This window comes from Meriones unguiculatus, chromosome 6, assembly GCF_030254825.1.
Source record: "Meriones unguiculatus strain TT.TT164.6M chromosome 6, Bangor_MerUng_6.1, whole genome shotgun sequence".
In the NCBI taxonomy this organism is placed as follows: Eukaryota; Metazoa; Chordata; class Mammalia; order Rodentia; family Muridae; genus Meriones; species Meriones unguiculatus.
The window spans coordinates 73,430,846-73,449,012 of NC_083354.1; the positions used below are offsets into that span (position 1 = coordinate 73,430,846).

General features: G+C 42.9%; 1 pseudogene; it reads right to left on the bottom strand.

The window, feature by feature from the left end:
• LOC132654709 (baculoviral IAP repeat-containing protein 1b-like) overlaps positions 1-18,167 on the bottom strand; it is a 47,114-nt pseudogene that overhangs the window by 14,489 nt on the left and 14,458 nt on the right.

The window sequence follows — 18,167 nt, forward strand, 5'->3', positions numbered from 1 at the left end:
TAACCAGGCAAGACATCCAATGGAGAGATTGGGACACCAACCCAGCCACAAAATCTTCGACCTACAATTTGTCCGACTTACAAGGGGTAAAGATGGAGTAGAAATTGAGGGAGTACCCAACAAAGACTGGTCCAGCTTAAGACCCATTCCATGAGAAGGAGCCTACCACTGTCATGATTAATAATATTCTGTTATACTTGCGGACAGGAGCCTAGTATAACTGTCATCAAAGAGGCTTCACCTAGCAACTGATGGAAACAGATGCAAGACCCACAGCCAAACACTGGGTGAAACCTGGGGAACCCTGCAAGAAGAAGGGGAGGAAGGATTGTGGGAACCAGAGGGGTCAAAGACACCACAAGGAAACCTACAGAATCAACTGAACTAGTCCCATGGGGGCTCACAGAGACTGAACCGCCAACCAGGCAGCATGCATGGGACTGATCTAGGTCCACTACATGTACGTAACAGTTGTGTAGCTTAGTCTTCATGTAGGATTCCTAACAGCAGGAGAAAGGGATGTCTCTGACTATGTTGCCTGCCTTTGGAGCCCTTTCCCCTATTTGGGCTGCCTTGTCTAGCCTCAACAGAAGAAAATGTGCCTACTATACTTGATATGCCAAGGCGATTGATATCCACAGGAGGCCTCCCATTTTCTGAAGAAGAAAAGAAGAAGAGTGGATAGGGGTGTGGGGAAAGGGCTGGGAGAAGAAGAGGAATGAAAAACTGCAGTCAGGATCTAATTAATTATTTGAAATAAAAATTTCAAATACAAGAGATTTGTCAAGGGAACCCAAAATTGCACTGCTGTTTTGTTTTCCTTTATTTTTCTCTATTGTAATCAGCTTAAACTTTGTACATAACTATAGCTCCTCCGTTGAGACCTACTGTAGTTCTTAGCATAACTTTAGCTCTTCTGTTAACAAATGCTGTCTCCTTTAGCATATCAGAAGCCATTTTACTTCCAAGTATCCATTTTGATCATAAGGTAAAACTGAGTTCAAGTTCTCAGGCCTACCTGCCTGAGACCAGGGTCCACTGAGTCAGAGAAGGGGCGGGGCTCATTACCATGGCTTCCAGAAGTGCATGGTGGATCTCAGGGGCTGGAATCACTTCTGCAGAGGACTTCAGGTTTTGAAGAAATACGCAACTATGCAGAGAAGGTAAACGTCATAAAATAGTTCCATGAGATAAGGATTTGTATTTGCTTTTTTAAAAAAAACATGAAGATCAGGACCAGGTGTGAGGACTGGCTTTAGCTCCGAGGTTTCTTTGGCAAAGAGACGGTTCTGTCAACCCACACTAGCCACTTATGTAAAGAGTGAGTGTCTAGTTCAAGACCCGCTGGCGCTTCCTAGTCCTTTATATCTGGAGCGCAAATGTGTTGCCGGTGGCGCGATAGGTGAGAGGCGTTCCCGTGTGCCCAGACACTACCCGAAGAGCCCACCGAGTTTCACAGCACCAATGTTATAATAACACAACCGCCCCAGCATGTTTCGTATAAGGAAGGAAGTCGGTCGTGGAAGGGGGAGGGTTAAGAAAGAAGGGATGAGGGGTGCCCCAGAAAGAAACAGAGGGAGGGAGAAAAAGCAAGAAAGTCAATGGACTTGGGGAGGGACATGGGAGGAGATGAGGGAGGTAGGAAAGGATTGGGAGAGGAAGAGGGAAGGGGCTACAGCGGGCATACAAAGTGAATAAACTGTAATTTATAAAAATATAAATAAAAAAGAAAGCCAGGGAGAGAGCGAGAGAGCGAGAGAGCAGTAATGGGCAGGTCGTTTATATCTGGAGCATGCCTGGCTTGCACCTGGCAGAGGCAGGTGATGACATCAGAGGTTGCTAAGCAACCTAGTCTAACATTAAGCATGAAGCAGAAAGCAAAGATTTTCAGTGATTCTGTCAGTCTTGTATCCTGAATAACCTTCAGTTTCTGGGTTCCAATAAAAATGCATGTGGTTTGTAAAGTAATGGTGAGGGTATTCAGGGAATGTGTTGGGGTGAGAACAGAGTTAGTGCCTGTCCGTGAAACCAGCTGAAATAATCTTAAAGAATAGAAAATATTGACACAGCACTGTGGGTGCAGAGGCAAGAGGATAACTAGGGCACACTGGATGCTAGCAGGTTCAGAGAGAGACCCTGCTTCAAGGGAACAAGAGGGTGACATAAAGGAGAGGATACTCCCTGTCTCCCTTTGGCCCTATGTAGAACACACAGTGCACACACAAACACACATTACCTAAGTGAACAAGGTAAAAATGAATAAAAGTTTAAAGACTAACTAATGAGAAAACTCTAGAGTCATGGAAAAAGAACAACAAAGGACATTAAAAAATACTAAACAAAGTATACAATTAAGAATTTAGTTAACAGTAATTTTTAACCATATCAACTCTTGTCAAACTGTCAGAAACAAACCCACAAGATCCAAGTGTGCCAACTACATGAAATTCACATAAGATAAAAACATAGATAAACAATAAAATTTGTGTGATAGCCAGAGCTTGGAGATGGCACAGTTGGCAAATGCTTGCTGGGCAAACATGGAGACTGGGCTAAGATCTCCAGCACCTGTGTAACAGCGAGGCAATAGGGACAGTGTAATCTTAGTGCCTGAGAAGGAGAGACAGGAAGACCGTAGGGGCTCACTAGCCAGCCAATAAGTCTCATTGGCCAGCTCCAGGTTTAATGAGAGACCTGTCTCACAAAATAAGTTGGACAAAACTACAGACCTATTTCTGAATACACAGAAAATGTTGCTTTCAGGATAGAGAGGAATCAAGCTGGAACTGACTCAGAATTTCCTCCCTGCTGTCTCCCTGTCACAGTACTGGAAGAGGCTTTACAGTCTGCTGGGGGAGGAGGGCCACCTGCATTCTACAACATCACCATCATGCGCCAGACAAGATGAGGCCAACTGCTTTTGAATTAGGCTTGAGGCTGCTTCACAGATGCACTAAATGTGGTCAATCTTGGTGTGGTGGTGCAGGCCTGTAAATCTCAGCACTTGGGTGTCAAAGACAGGTGGATTTCTGGGTCAAAGGCCAGACTGATCTACATAGCAAAGTCAGAACAGAAAGGTCAACATAGTGAGACCCTATTTCAAAAAGACAAAATGAAAGAAAACAAAAACCTAAACTAAACCTGGTCAAAAGCACAATGCCCAGAAAGTCTATAAAGGTCTTAGCAGAGCAGGGTCTACTAATGCAATCTGGCTTAATGGACATCCTGTCAAATTGTCTTCTAAATATTTATGTTCCTATAAAACGAATGATGCTGCTTTGAACCTTGGCTAGATAAGCTTTTCACTGCAGCACAGAAAATAATTGATGATCGAGTTCTCAGCTCTGAATGAGGCATCTATATCAACCTCACACAGAGGCTCTGGGGACATCTGGGAAAGAGTGTTTGAACAGCTGTGAAATGCTGCCTGCTGAGCATTATTGACCATCACATTCATGAAACCTCATCTGTGGTTACCTGAATAAGAGCACACAAGATCAAGCCAACTTTATCCCAGAACCAGGAGCCTGACTAGCACCTGTTGCCACCTGGGCCATTTTTTCCCTCTTACTGAGTTTGGTCATTTGCTTGCTCAGCTAAGGTTCTCCCTGTGTTGCTGTCATTCATCCATAAGCACTGATCAAAGTGCAGAGCTTTCTGAGCCATGGTTTGGAAGCCTGTTCTTTTTTAAAAAGTATTTTATTCTTTGGAAATCACAGAAATGTGTGCAATGTATGTGAATTATATCAACCCCCAGTGCCTTTCTTCAGTTTCCCCAGACTCCTCGTAAAGTCAGGTCTGCTCCCAGCTTTGTATCCTCTTTTAACTGAATTCAATTAGTGCTGCTCATGTGTGAGTGGACACAGGGCCATCCAGCAGAGGTCGGGAAACCTCAAGGCCCACGGGCTGAAGAAGACTGACTCCAGCAGAAACAAGTGTCAACAGCTCCCCTCCTACAGGTGGGTCTTGGCTTGGCTGGATTTTGGGCAGGCTTGTATGGATAGGCAACCACAGGAACTGTGAGATCCTGAGGGAAGGACCCTGCTGTGCACAAAACAAGACAAACCCAAGACAAAGTCCTCTACAGCCTCCTCTTGGGCCCCTCTTCTGCAAAGGCCCTTGAGTTTGGGAGAAGGAAGTGTTCCCTCAGGAATGAGCACACCCTGTCATTTACTGTCTGCACTTTGATCTTGTTGTAAGTCTCTGGAATTCTGTTCTTGTTAAGGTCTGAATTTATGTTTATTCCAGACTCCCATTAGCAACTAAGAGCCCTGGGATGTCCCAGAGAGACACTTGGATGAAAGGATATGGTTGTGATTGCCAGTGATCATTTTATATCTTGTCATTGTCTATCTAAACAAGATCTGGGTGTGGTGGAGCATGCTTGTCATCCAGCACTTGGGATGTGGAGGCAGTAGGATGAGTTTAAGGCCATCCTCCCTAAACACTGAGTTGAAGGCCATCCCGGGTTATCTGACACTGTGCCACAAAGACCTCTCTCCAGCTGCCCTTCCCCAACACAAAGAGTCACTAAACCAGGTTATGATAGCACATGCCTGCTCTTCTGGTATTCATGAGATGGAGGCAAGAACATGGGAGTTCAAGGGAAATCTGAGCTATACTGAAAATCAAGATCCATTACACAGTGAAATCTTTTCTTAAATTGCCTTTTTTTTTTAAACAGAGGTTCTCTGTGTAGCCATGACTGTGCTAGGACTCTCTCTGTAGACATAATTGAACATTGTGTCAAACAATATAAGGGTTGGAACTATAGCTCAGTAGCAATGTGCTTCTTGCTTTTTTGTTCATCTTAGGGGGAAATATGGGCAAACCAAGAGTTTCTGGAGTTTGTCACTGGTTTAGTGTATAGTTAGCAATCATGACACTCTGGATTCAATCTTTCTCCCTCTCCTTTTATGTCTGTCTGTCTGTCTGTCTCTCAAACAGACATACAGACACACACACAGCAAATATAGAGCTAAGACAAAAAAGAAACAAAAGACAACCAAAGAAGAGCAGGCAAAGCTGAAGGTTTATGTAGATGTGTGTGTGTGTGATTGTGCGTGTGTTTGGTAAAAGGACAATGAACTGAAAATCAGGACTGTTTGCCCCTGAATGAGGAGGACAGCATCAACCAGGACAAGGGACTGGTACGGTGGCCTCTAAGGCACTGAGAGACCTTGACTTCTTGACTTTAGCGCTCAGCTCCTAGGCTTTATTGTTGTCCTTTCAACCAGATATGTAATTACAGTAGATACGCATTACATATGCTAGTTTGTAATTATAACAAAACAAAACTTCATCGACACATTATAAAACAAGTTTTAAATATAACTAGATTTCCTCCCTACTTACCATCCCAGGGACTGAGAAGACAGCTCCTGCAGTCTCCACAATTTTCTGCATATTACTTCCAAATTAAAAAAAGAAAAAGTAGAACCTGAAAATGTCTCAGTGGGAGAACAGTCACTACTCCTGAAGAGGACTCAGGTTTGTTTCCCAACACCCATATCAGGCAGTTCACAGCCTCCTGTAACTCAATTCTAGGATATTTGATGCCCTCTTTCTGACCTCTGTGGGAATCAGGTATGCAAGTAGTACACAGATATACATACAGACAAAACACCCATGCACATAAAGTCAAATACTAAAAAAAATAAAAATAAAAATAAAAATAAAAAAATAAAGTCAAATACTTTAAAAAGTAAGAGAAAAAGAAAAAAGTGACCACTGTTGTCACTAGTCTTCTAACTTCAAAATTAAATGGAAATATTCTATGTATGTATTATTTATTTATTTATTTAAGTTGAATAAAAGTTTTACTATGTAGCCCTGGGCTGCTCTAAAACATGATTTTAGAAGGAAGAGGATTAAGTGAAGACAGAGGGAGATAAGAGAAGGTAAATGGAAGGATGGCGGTGACATGATTGTCATACACTGTAATATATATATTTTTGTGTGTAAAGGTTATAAATGTACATATATTAAAATGTCATTATTTTATATAATTAACATACACTAACAAAACATTTTTAAAGAATACTTTAAGGACTTGGGATGTTATTTCCATTTTATCTCAAGACCAGATAGTTATTTAAAACTTTACATTTTAAAGTTTAATAATTAGACTTAAATAAATCTAGAACACTTTGAGGTATGCATTGGCTGCACACCAAACACACCTGAGGAGCTGAACACAGACTGCAGAGCATTTCTAAGGCAGAATGAGCTACATAGAGAAATATGTATGCATATTGACTCAACCTAAATTAAGATTTAACTATGATGTCTAGCTAGACAGAGAGACTCTCATGTGAGGAAAGAAATGAAGATACATGGATGTATTCTTCTCAGTGGGAACCAGAGAGTGAGCAGACACTACCCACAGATAACAAACATGGACAGTGAGGGAATAACAGATGAAGTGAATTCAAAGTGAAGAGAATTCACTTTGCTCACTTTGGGAAAAACTTGGTGTGGTCTGCTAATGGGTCGTCACCTTCCTCCCACTTCTCCATACATCCTCCACAGGAAAAACACCGGACAAGGTCCTTTTTTGCCTAGGAAAAGGATACGGGGTCAGCTCAACAGTATGTATACCTGTTAACTCACAAGAATTCGACTCCAGATTTCACTAGTTAAATCCTGCTTGCTCCTCCAGTTGGATTATGTGGCAATACCACACACAGGAGGCAAGAGTTCACACAGGACTCTTAGTCCTTCCGTCGGGTGGTCAGCAAGAGACGCTGAAGGTTCCTGTGCACCGTGTGCTTTGATGAAACCTGTCCCAAACCATCATTCTGAAAGATTTGCCATCAGGAACTGGAGTAGGAGCTCCGTGAGAGCAGAGATTTCTGTCTGTTCTGGACAATGATGACACATGGGACATTCACAGACAGGCAACCAACAAGCAATTGCTTACGGAGTAAATCGGGAGAATATACTTGTAGCTGGGGCAGGATGGAAGAGCAAACTTAGGAGCCTGTATGCAAGGCAGGTTATGAAGAATCCCTGTCTCTGCTCACATTATTGCCAGCTCTCCTCCCCTAGAAATAGGAGCACTTCATCGGTGAAACTCAGGCAAGGCTGGCAAGAGAAGACAATGCAGTAAGACTGGGTGGTGAGTTTTGTGCCAGTGGAATAGGCCTGTAGGATGAAGTGACCTCAGGATCCCCAAGCCCAGAGGCTGAACACCGAGGGAATTACGGAAAACTGAAGGTCTTATGAGGCCCCAAAGAGATCTATGACAAATGAAAATAAAGAAAAGTGCAAGTTCGGGATTAGACTACTTGTCAGACACAAAATTCTGACTTGGGTGCTAAAGAGATGCTCCATGAAGAGCACTGGCTGCTCTTGCAAAGGAGTCAGGCTTGTTTCCAGCACCACATGCTGGCTCTCAGCAACTATATCTCCAGTTCCAGGATCCAACACCCTGGCTAGCCTCTGAGGGCACCAGGCAGGCCTGTGACACCCATACTTACATTCAGACAACACTCACACCCAGAAATGTAAAAATAAAGGGGAAAAAGCCGACTGTGTAGAAAAGGCCTGCTTTGACGAGAGCTTCAACAGCCACAGGTGACTCGTGGGGCCAGTCCTTAAAAGTGTCCTTCCTCACTTCTTCATTAGCAAAGACGCTGTCATTGCAGTAAGCTTGGAGAAAAGATGTGGGCGAGAAGAGCAGGCTTTGATAACAAAGTTCAAGTGAGTTGTGTGTATAGGTGGGATGATCTTATGATGTGTGCTTGTGTCAGCATAATTAAGGGTGGTTAGAAGAGCAGGAAGAAATAAGAGATACAAGAAAGACCATGTTAGAACTGCTGGGCAAAGACTGGGGTATTCCATTCATTCTATTCATTTCTGTGCATGGTCAGTGTGTTAAAATGTAACTTAAGACTGTCCCCTGGTCATCTAGCATTGGGATAGAGCAATATTGAGAGGAGATTCCTATTTCCAGAATCATTGTGAAGATTTGAGAAAGGTCATTTCCCCTGTGGCTCCCTTAAAAACATTTGTTATAACAGCTTGCTCTTTGAGATGACCACATGTATGGGTGGGGTCTCCATTAGACTTTTTACCTCACCCTGGTCTCTGGACACTGGTACATGTCTTCTCCATGCTGTGAGCATGTGAAAATTAAATTCCCATTACCTTGGTCTGACAAGTTTTTCAAGATGAAAGCCTGCCCGTGTTCACATTTCATCCTAGGATTAGGATTTTTTTCCCTTTGCTTTAAGAATTTCATTGGCACAAAGAATACTATACTTTAATTTAATTAAGAAAAAAACTTAGAGTTTAGAAACATTTTGTATTTTACTTTTGACTTCGTTAAGCCCTGAGATCATAGGGAATAGGTTATAGTGTTTTCCTCAGTGCTCACCAGTGTGCTTTCTGGTTGTGTACTCTGAAGAGCAGGTTGGCACTTCAGACTTTCCTTAGTTTCCTTCTTTATCTCATCATTTTCTTTCACTACATCAGGAAGCTGTCTCAAGACTTACAATTCAGAGTGTTTCATGTGTGTGCAAGTCCGTTTGCATATATGGACTCACATCTGTGGAAGTCTGAGGACAACCTTCCCTGTTTCTCTTTTAACCTGCTCATTTAACAATGACAAGAGTGCGCTGGGCAGCACTGTAGACTCTTCATTTTGCTAAGGCAGCATTCATGAGCAAGCCTTCTTCTGAGAAACCCATTTCCTATGTTCACAATGTCACCCTTCTTGTAGACTCTTGCTCATGTGGCCAAAGACACAGCTCTGCGTTCCCAAGACCTAGAGAACACTGCTTCTCCTTTTCTCCATAGTGTTTGCTATTTTAACAACTTATTGAAAAATGGTGTTTTCAGTCAGAAGGATGCCGTGTGCGTGCTTGTAAGTATGTATGTATGTATGTGTAGCCAGACATTTGAGTACTTTATTGGGTTCTTTTATCTACCACCGTTCTGCCCCCTTCTTCCACCCTTCCAAACCCCCAACACTAAGTAAAAGAGAAAGAAGGTTACAGGGGAAAGGGGGCTTCAATACTGTTAGAATACTTCCTGCTGGTTAGGGGCGTCGATTTCCTTGGAGCAATATTCAATTTCTTCCACTCATCTCTGCACACAACCGCGTGACAAAGAGCAACCAACTCCAAGAGCACCAGCCAGCAACTACCAGCAGCAGCTGCAGCAGCCAGCGCCTCTACCATAGTAGGAGGAGCAGCAGCCACAGCCCCGCTGACAGCTCTAGCATTTCTATACTCACTCAAGAGTCCCCAGAATTCCAAAAGTCTTACACATGCAGAAACTACCCGCAGTTGGCCAAATCACACCCAAGCCAAAGTAGGAGGCAAATCAGAGTCAGCTTCTGGGGACAATCTAAAGCAGCCCCAGATCTCACATCTGCGATTAAAATGAAAACATATTCCTATAACTGTCTGTGTTTTTAAAGAAACCAAAATCCTCACTACATGTATGTGTGAGTGTTTTGCCTACATGTTTGTATGTCTACCACATGTGTGCCTGGAGACCTCTCTGGTGGCCAGAGAGGAAGTCAGATTCCTGTGAGAGGGGGTTGCAGATTGTTGTAAACTGCTACCACTTTAAACTGAACCTGAGTCCTCGGCAAGAACAACAAATACTCTTAACATCTGAGACATCCCTTCACCTTCTGCTTATTTGGGGGGTGGGACACAATGCGTTGCCATGTAGGCTAAGCTAAGCCATCCTTAAACTCATCCTATTTCTGCCTCAGCTTTCTTAGTGCTGGGATCACAGGCATGGAGCTCTACACTTGGCACCAACCTCATGCAGCCCATACTGGCCTCTGACCTGTTACCATAGTCCTACCTGGGCAGAAGTGTCTCCTTCCACCTTCCAAGAGCAGGAATTCCAGGGATGAGCAGCCTCAGGCGACCATGGAATTCTTACTGTATTATGATTGTTTTCATCCTGTCTACTATCCCTTCTCCCCACGTACCTGACCTCTGCTGGGGCTGAACTCAGGGCCTATCCTACTTGCTATACAGATGTTCCCCAACTCAGCGAGATTCCTAAAACTCAGATTTTGTTTTCCTGTGGGTGTTGGGATGGAACCTAAGGACTTGCTCATGCTAGGCAAGGGAGCAACACACTCAGGCCTCTCGTCTCATTCAAATGTGGATATTTCTTAACTTCTTAACAGCACACAGAGCCATTTAAGAAAGCAAAACAACCAAAGTCATTCTCTATTACAGAAATCACTTATGAAAATAATTTTTAAAGAAAGATGATGAGGGCTGGAGAGATGGCTCAGTTGTTAAGAGCACTTACTGCTGTTCCAATTGTTCTGAGTTCAACTCCTAAGACCCACAATCAGGCAGCTCACATCACAAATGCCTGTTACTCTGTCTCCAAGGGATCTGACACTCTTGTTTATCTTCTATAAGCACTTGTATACATATGGCACACACAACACACACACACACACAGACAAACACACACACACATTCGAGCATGAGAAAGAGAGAGAGAATGAGAACACAAAAAAAGAAACAAGCAAAGCCATTGGAATGTGCTTGAGGTTTTACCTGATACCATGGGTAATTCTCTTCTGACCCAGGAATTCATAAAATGTTCTCCCTGGGGAAAGAAATTCAAGTTACTGCCAGATTGGCTGACTTACAGGATATACCTCTATCTGTGGCCTACAACTTAAGGTCTTCCCAAACTGAAGTGAATTTTCATTCGAGCAGCAGAATTTGAGCAAAGCAGTCCTTTAATTTTGGTTTGATTTCTATTGATCTTGTAAACTTTGATGTAGTGCCAACATCAGTGAAATGGAAGCTTCTCAGGGTCACTCTTACCACAGACCCTGCTCAACCACAGAACTGTACTTACACACAGAGGTGTATTTTGACTCATGAGGAACTGAGACATGGGAAGGGAGCCTTGCTCAGAAGAACCTCTCCAATCATGCAGCTCTCCCTCAGAGAAAACTGCACCCCAACTGTCAGCCCATGCCCTCTGCAGGGGCTGCCTCTCAGTAAGTCAGACAATACAGTTTCCTTTGGCTTCAGTTTGAGGTGGGTTCCCACTGCTTGCTACTAGGAAGTCCTTACTAATTATAGAGTGTGAATAACCAGGTTCAGGAGCCAGCTTTGAGTGCCCAGCCTCTGCCATGTACTAGGTCAGAAGATTGAGTCAGACATCCAGATGGAGGAGGCAGGAGGTAGCTAGAGTAGTGGCCTCACTCAGAGGCAAGATGAAGGAGGCAGCGGAAGCAACCCAAAGCCAGACTGGAAACTGTCTAAGTGGTTCCAGCTTCACAAGACAAGAGTTTTGTTTCCTCTCTGCAGAGAGAGGGAGGACAATGAGAAGAGAAAAGAAGAAAAACAAAGAATATTTGGGAAAACAAACAAACAAACAACAACAACAAAACATCACCCTGACGTATCACATCTCAGAAAGAGTTGACATTGGAAATTACCGTTACATGAACAAATCCCTCGTAGCTCTGAATATACTGGGCAATTTCCTCTGACGATTTCTCGCTTTGAAGAAATTCACATCTAAAATTAAAAATATGGTTAAAAACACTCCCAGTATTGTGACGAAGACCGTCTATATCACAAGAAATATTTGCTAAAAACCCATCAAACTGTTGAATTTCATGCTTCAATAAAACTGTCCATTTTTTTCCTGAAGTCTTACTCATGAGAATTAACATTGTGTTAGAAACATGTAAATCATATTAATGACAAAATACCATTATTTAAAATTCCAACCTTGTGCTGCTTTAGTTTTTCATCAACTTGACATATAAGCTAGAGTCATCCAGGAAGAGGGACCCTCCGCTGAGAAAACACCTCCATTACACTGGCTTGTCAACAAGTCTGTGGGGCATTTTCTTGATTAATGATTGATGTTGGAGGGTCCAGTCTGCTGTGGGCAGAGCCACCCCAGGCAAGTGGTCCTGGGAAGCCTAAGAAAGGAAGCTGGATATGAACCTGGGGCCAAGGGGACAAGCAGTGTGTCCCTTCATAGTGTCTGTCTGTTCCTGCTTATGTTCCTGCTCTGACACCCCTCAGTGTGGGTTGTAATCTGGACATGTAAGCCAAGTAAACCCTTTCCTCCCGGGGCTGCTTTTAGTCATGGTGTTTATCAAAGCAACAGAAAGCAGAGCAGGACAATCTTCATATTATTTTAACTTTTAGTTCAAGGCAGGGTCTCCCTGTGTTGCAATGGTGATGCCAAACTCTGACCTCAGGCCGTGCTCCCACCTCAGCCTCAACAGTAGCCTACGCTATAGGCACGCACTGCTATACCCCGCTGCTCTCTTCTTGAAACACATATGCGGTAAATCAAAGAGGTTGATTCATAGCAAGCAGAGAGTGGAACACACACTCATACTCTAAATCAATGTAAAAATTCACCAACAATGAAGGGAGCGGGGCGTTTGAATACTAGCTAAGATATTTAATGTTATTCCACTTTATTGTTCATCTTTGTAAGAGACATAACAATTCTGTGGCTCTTTTTTTTTAAATCACTATTTAAAGTTATATGCTAAAGGAATAAGAAATGAAACCATGTGTTAGCTGGATTTTGCTTTGACATAACCCGATCATGACCATTCCATGGGGATGGCAGGAAAGAGGTAGATGAAATAGGATGAGGCCAGCTGCTGACAGGTGCTCATTTTATACACTTCTCTGATTTCTTTGAGACTTTCATAATGAAAATTTGAAAACTAGTTAGAAGAATACATCTGTATGTAACAGAAACAAAACATCAGATGCCAAAATCATACCACTAAACACATTATCACAAATAATTAAAGCACACGTCTTTCCTAAGCCCCATCCACTTCCCAGGGGCATATATTCTTTGTTCTCTGGAAGTTGAACTGCCCATCAGCTGTTCCCAGGGTATGTGATCCCTATATGGCTCTCGCTGGCCATTCCAGGCAGGCTTCTCGTCTCCTGCTCCTCCTGACTTCGTCAGCTGCTGGGAGGCAGCCCCCCAGGCAGGAGGAGAACCACAGTTATGAGATTACAGGTGTGTGATACCATATCCAGTGAGAGAGAATTTTCATTTGGTGCATATTTCTCTGAATATGGGAAACCACTTGTAATATTTTAAAGACTGTTCTCGTCTTTTCCATCAATACATCGTTTCCATTCCTGTGCAGATTGACTCATTTGGTAGTTAAGGTAAATCATGAAACTGCTCGACCCGACATATTGTAGTGTTGGGGACAATAAAACAACAGTAGTAACTGTTGAGAGGGCTGGAGAGCATGTGCTCAATGTACTTGCAGAAGACCTGGGCTCAGTACCGACACCCACTTCGGGCAGCCACCTGTAACTGCAGCGGTAAGGAAGTCTGACACATCTGTCCTGGAGGGTGCCTGCACTAATGCACATCCCCAATGTCCGAAATATTAAAACTGAAGTAAACAATTGGATCTGGGGATTGTCTCAGCAGGTAAAGTACCTTAGCTTAGGCATGACGCCCTGAGTTAGAATCTGTGTTGCCCATATAAAAGCAGGGACCAGGCCACCATGTCACTAATCCTAACCCAGGAGAGATGGGGACAGATGGATCCCATGTGGCTTGTCTCAAAAGATAAGGTAAAGAATGATGAGAAGGTGGGCTAGGTTAGCATGTGACCTCCACAGGAATGCACAAGGGCACATATGTACACTACACACCAACACACCACACGTATTAACACAGTCTACATGCACCAACATACTACACAGGAAATATGAAAATGAAAAGATAAAAAGCAAAATAACACAAAAGAGAAAAGGGCCATTTAAGTTGATGTGATTCAAGCTTTTCACTATGGGACCAGATTTCCTTGCTTGAAAATTTCTAGGGTGACCCCATATTGAACAGGAGAAAGATCAGAACTCATGTGGTACTCCAACAAGGTTGCTCTTTTATCTCCAGTTTTATTTTGCTAAATATCAAGCAACAGAAACAGAAATAAAAGCTGAAATCTTTAAGAAACAAGCGTTTGAAACTTACTTGGGGAACCACTTGGCATGCTCCTTCCAGGGATGGTCTCCTTCTTCCCAGTTTCCCAGGCATCCACTGCAGGAGAAGCACTGCACAGTGTCCCTTTCACCTACAGATGCAGGGAAGCGATGGCACCAGGTGTGTCTTGGAGCTGATCATACTGAACCAGAGCAACACAGACCCCAGCATGCTTGCTCTTCCATGTCCCCTCTGGCTGAATCCCTGGCCACATCCCACTGCCCTAAATGAACCCCCTTCTAAGCTCTGGACGTACATTTCCCAGCCATGGCCATCCTCCATAGACTTAGCCCTCAACATGCCAGTTTCTTACACATAGAGGCTGCTCTTTAGCTTTCAGGACCAAAGTGATGGAGAAGTAGGCAAAAGCTAGAACTACCTGGAATAATGCTGTCAGAAGGTCTAAGAGTTAGCTTTGCCATGTCACCTCTATGGAAATAGAGGCACAGTTCTCTAATTCTCTGAGCCTCAGTGAACTCAATTATCAAACACGGGGAAAGGGCAAACTGAGTGAATTAGAATTAGTGTTCAATCCTTATATAGCATAAGCAGGTACTCAGCACCCACAGATCCTGTTGTAATTGTCATCCACATCTGTCCTAACACCTGTGTGTGGCTGAGGCATTTCAAATTGTAGTCTTCTTGAGGATAGTTTGCCTCATGGATGAGAGTTAAATAAATAAAAACAAACCCTTCCAAAACTATAGAAATTAAATTAATCAAGGAAACATATAAATAGTAATATTTGTGAAATGAGAAGAAAGTGGACTTAAGCTATCTCATAATCCATTTTCAGGTCCTTATGAGTGGAGCTAGTGTTTTCTGGAGTCTTCTTATTCTGTTTTCCAGTGCTGGGACTAAACCAATGGCCTTTCACATCCTCAGTTAGGCCTCAAGTAATGAGCTACACCTCAACCTTCAGTTAATATATTTCTAGGCCCACATTTACAGAAATGTATCCATATTTACAGAAAACCTTTTATTTTATACATATTTGACAAGTTAATAATGCTACACTAAAGTAAATTATAGCGGAAGTAAAATTATTAAAGTTTAATGAACTAGATCTTTAATATAACAATTAACAAATAAGGAATGATTAACAAGAAGTAGTAAAAGAAGGAGGAGGAAGAAGAGAAGGAGGAGAAAGAAAGAGGAAGAAGAACAACAAGAATAAGAATGTGGATTAGGAGAAGAAAAGAAAACAGAAGGAGGAGAAAAAGGAGGAGGAGACAAAGAAGGAGGAGAACAAGGAGAAAAAAGAGGAGGAAGAAGAGAAAAATAAAAACAACAAGAAGAACAAGAAGATGAAGAAGTTGAAGACCAAGAACAACAGGGATAAGAACAAGAAGAAAAAGGAGAACAATAAGAAGACCAAGTCCAAGAAGAACAAGAACAAGAACAGAAGAGAAAGAGTAAAAAGGAGGAAGAGAAGGAGGAAGAGAAAAGAAAGGTTGGAGAGATGGTTCAGAGTCCTTCCTCTTGATTAGTTTGGAAACTAAATTTTTACAGAAACACCTCACAAAATGAGACCCAGTTACCTGTAAAGACAAAGCCAGCTGCGGAGAGTACACATGGCGAGGTCCCATGGGCATAAAAAGGCCACTTCTCAAAGGACTCCAGCCTGTCCTCCTCTTCTTGGTACTGTGCTTTGCCGCTTCTCAGTGTCTTCTCTGGACTCTTCACCCTTATGTCATACTTGCCAATGTTACCGACATCTTTGCCCAACAGGAACTCACATTCCGGATGTAATTTCTTGTGGATTTCTATAGGAAGGTTCTTGAGTCTGGTGCTAAAGAGGATTAAGCTACAGCAAAAGCACTGCACCCCAAGTTTCACCCCGGTATGGTAAAACCCAGCAGCTGCCATGTCCTGAGGCGTCCATGATTTGAATGACTCATAGGTCACAAAAGTCTTTAATCTTCTGGCTTCACTGTGCATCTGTGAGTTAAAACCTTTCTTCATCTTCATTCGTTCTTTGTGGTCTTCTTCATGCTGTCTCTTTAAGATCTGAAGTGCGTCCACACCGAGAAGAGCAGAGAACTCAGAGGCCAAATCATCATCAAACTCATAAATTCTCTCCTCGCAGGCTTCTCCCTGGGATGCCATTTTCTAAATGAGACAGGAACGCGGATGATTTTGGTGTCTGCAATACCTTTATTATAAAGGGTTGTGTCTCTGAGCCAGGAAGATGGCTCAGTGGGTAAAGAGGCTTGCCACAGGCCCAATGATTTCAGTTTGTTCCCCAGGACCCACATGGTAGGTAGAAGACCAGCAACTTTTGTATGTTGCCATCTGATCTCCACTTGTGAAAGACAGAAGTTGCTTGAGAAACTATGAAACTTCAATATTCACTCACTCAATCAACAAATATTTGCTAAGCACCTACCTGTGTGTCAAGCAATGGGCTAGGCCTTGAGGACTGGCAGTGAACTAGACACAGAGAGCTGGCTCCATTCATGGAGCCTTGCAAGTGTCCTTCAGTTTGACTGTTTGCTTGTTTTTCTTAGACAGAATCTTGCACTTAAGGGTGAAGCCAACAAGCATAGTAGAGCATTTGGTCTGGGACCCTATTTGGTTTTGCAATAATGTGCTTGGTGTTCCTAAGTTCTTCACCTGTACACACTCTTTGCACACCCCTCCTTCAAGACACAGCTTGTAGCCTCATCTCTGGACAACAGTATAGATTTCCCTGTCCCTAACAGTAATCAACTTTAGTCAGTCTCTAGTCAAGTACATTCCCAATGTATTGGGATAGGAGGACTGGAAAGGCTGATCAAACTGACCTGGATTTGGGTGCAGATGCAGGCAGGCAAAACTGTGTCTTTAATGTTTAAGGAGAATCCTCTATTTTCTATCTTAGGCACATATATACTTAAAATCACACACATTCTATGACATACATGTGACATGCGCAATGACCAAAGACTTGGATAATTCAAATCCGCCAGTCAAAACAGAGGGCCCTTACTTAGCAACCAGCCTTTCCATCTCCTGAGCCCCATAAAAGAAATCCCTAAACAATGATGAGACTCCCTAAACACTCTCACTCACGTGATCAACTATCAGTCTTGAAGGTAAAAGTCTGTGCCACTGTGTCCTTCCAGCTAAGGTTATTTTGTTCTTGTGCAAATCCATGGGGCCCTTTATCTCTGAATCCTTCTATAGGAGGCCAAGAACTTGGAATGATAAACCCAGTGTCTCAGCCTCTTGGATGCTGAGATATGTGTCACCATGCTCAGCTCCACCTCTGAAGTATAAAGACAATGACATAGCTTTACCACGTATGTTAAAGAAAAAATATGCACAATTATGTAGCCTGAGAGTGACAATTTGATAATATCATTCAGTTAAAATTATTCTTGAAGATTTTATTTTTAAGTATGTATGTATATATTTCAGAAAAGGTGTTGGGCCCCCATAAACTGCAGTTACTGGTAGTTATGAGTGGCTTGGCCTCGGGGTCGTGAGCCAAAATTGGCTCCATTGCAAGGGTAAATCCATTCAACTGTAAGGCCATCTCTCCAGCCTCCAAACACATTGTTTTTGTCATGTTTGCTCTCCAGTCTTAGTGCTTCATGTGATCTCCAGATGCTCCCTGTTTCAGGCATGGTTTTGAGTCTGGGAGGCAGCTGCTGGGGTTCATAGGTTCTTAAAACTCTTTACAATGGGTTGTAGAGAGCATGTGGATAGTGATAGGGTGAAGAGTCCTTATTAAAGGAGAGATACTGATGAGCTCAGAATCAAATAAGACCTGGGCTATGACCTGGCGCCAAGAGAGGATGGAAGTGGCTCAGCATGACATCTGATATGAAATTTGCATAGAACCTTACTGCCCTGATGATTTTATAAAGCTAGCTCTTCATGAACATGCTCCCTTTGTTAATGAAGCCCAGGTGGGGAAGGGCTTCCAGCCTTACACCTTTCTTGTTAATTTCTGGAACCTCTTTCTTCACCCAATTCCCTATTCTTCTGACTCACAATTATTGAAATGACTACAATAGACTATACAGACTATTTTACAGTGTAAAATTGACAAATATTTGCAATGTATTGAATTTTGGCTATGTGTGCTTGTAGGAACGAGCCCAAGGCCTTGGCTCTGCTAATCAGTACCCACCACTGAGCAGCAGGCCCAGCCAGCACTGTCATCTGTTTTTGGTTTT